Source organism: Myotis daubentonii, chromosome 18, assembly GCF_963259705.1.
Source record: "Myotis daubentonii chromosome 18, mMyoDau2.1, whole genome shotgun sequence".
Lineage (NCBI taxonomy): Eukaryota > Metazoa > Chordata > Mammalia > Chiroptera > Vespertilionidae > Myotis > Myotis daubentonii.
In genome coordinates this window covers 10,657,033-10,659,382 of record NC_081857.1, presented here as the reverse complement: position 1 = coordinate 10,659,382, position 2,350 = coordinate 10,657,033, and positions in this window count along the sequence as shown.

Genomic DNA, 2,350 nt, shown 5'->3' with positions numbered 1-2,350 from the left:
CTCTCATTATTGATGTTTCTATCTCTCTCTCCTTCTCTTCCTCTCTGAAATCAATAAAAATATTTTTTTAAAAAGAATCAACCAATAAAATAGCCTACACAAGTATTTTAGTGTACTAATAATATATTTTCTTTTTTATTAACTAGTTTTTGTTTCCTTCATTTATTTTAAAGAATACATGATACTTGCAACAGTCTCAGTCCTGAAAATGGCTTTTAATAAGGGAGGAATATGCATGTGCCGAACCCCAAGGGGACAGCCAGAACAACCATGTTTTCATCATTACCCAATTTTCCCTGATGGAGAGCATACACCACAGCTAACTAAATGCAGCCTTCAATGTGGCAGAGAGAGGGCCAAGGCCAAAGCCAGAGCGGGATTAGGGAAGTGGGAGATGCTCTAAGAAATTCAGACCTGCCCTAAGGCTCAGGAATACCCAGCACATTTACTTGGGAAGTGGGTGGGAGGTTGGTTTGCTGGTATATTATTTCCAGGGCGGACTTTTCTGCTCTTTCCCAGGCTTCCTCAAAAGCTTAGAACAACAACAAAAAAAAAGGCATCTTAAACTCAGCTCTTAGAAGCCACAGATATTCCCAGGATGGGGCAATTACAGAGAGGCGGGCATGTGCTCGTGACTGGCACTATTCATCTTTCATAATGGGAAGGCCAAATAAGAGGATACAGCCAGCCAGTGTGGGAAGACCCAGGGCCTGCCCCCACTCTGCCCTCAAATGTACCCACAAAACACACACACACACACACACACACACACACACACACACACACACTAACACTGCAGATTAGGTACCCTATTGCAATATTACCAGTGAAAACAGTAGTTGTCCTGCGAGGATAAGAAAATGAGTTATAACCTATTTTTTAGTGTTCAGTTGGCCAGTTACTCTAAGAAAATGGGGTTTTCACAAGGGAGAGGAGAAGTGAGCACCTGGTAAGAGTGAAGCTGTTGGTGAAGGAAAGTGCACCAAAGCTTTGAAAACCACGAGAGATGCTAAGAGGTCACTGGAGGGCTGGGCATGGGCCACAGGACGAGATGGGGCTGGGCACAGTATGCAGAGAACTAGTCCAAACCTGGGACAGCCCTGGCCGGTGTGGTTCAGTGCTTAGCGTGTGGGCCAAGCACCGAAAGGACATGGGTTCAAGAAACCAAGATGGCGGCATAGGTTAACGCCGGAGATTGCTGCCTCAAACAACCACTTCAAAAAACAACTAAAAGACGGAACGGACATCATCCAGAACCACAGGAAGGCTGGCTGAGTGGAAATTCTACAACTAGGAGGAAAGAGAATATCATACCCAGACTCAGAGGAGGCGCAGTGCTGAAGTGAAATACTAAGGTGCGGAGTGCACGCAGAGCGGGCTGGAGGCGGAGGGCGCGGTTGTTGTTTTCAATCGGGAGGGAGTTTCAGACTCTGAGCTCCAGATCCGGGCGAGTCTCTAGGGACCCAGACTCAAACGGGAGAAGTGGGACTGTCTGGCTTCGGTCGGAACTCGAAGGCAGCTTTCTCTCTGAGGTTTGCAGCGGTTGCTGGGACTCTGTGAGGCAGAGCCCCTAGGGACGGAACTGAGAGCAGCCATAACTGCTCGCTCCGGCCCACCCTGTAGATCCCCTGGGACCCGCCCCGCCCAAGCCCTGCGCAGAGCCATTTGCTGGATAGCCTCAGGCAAACACTAGATTAGCACCGCCCTAGAGATCCAGCACAGAAGCTTTCCCACTGCAGACACAGCAGACTCTCATAGCCAGTTAGCCTGGAGGTCAAATCACCCCCGGTATTGCCAACAACAATCAAGGCTTAACTACAACAAGACTGCGCACAAAGACCACTAGGGGGTGCACCAAGAAAGCATAAAAAATGTGGAGACAAAGAAACAGGACAAAACTGTCAATGGAGGATATTGAGTTAAGAACCACAATTTTAAGGTCTCTTAAGAACTGTCTAGAAGCCGCCAATAAATGTAGTGAGATCCTCAAGAAATCTAATGAGACCCTCGATGTTATGATAAAGAACCAACTAGAAATTAAGCATACACAGACTGAAATAACGAATACTATACAGACTCCCAACAGCAGACCAGAGGAGCGCAAGAATCAAGGCAAAGATTTGAAATGCGAAGAAGCAAAAAACACCCAACCGGAAAAGCAAAATGAAAAAAGAATCCGAAAATACGAAGATAGTGTAAGGAGCCTCTGGGACAGCTTCAAGCGTACCAACATCAGAATTATAGGGGTGCCAGAAGATGAGAGAGAGCAAGATATTGAAAACCTATTTGAAGAAATAATGATAGAAAACTTCCCCCACCTGGTGAAAGAAATAGACTTACAGGTCCAGGA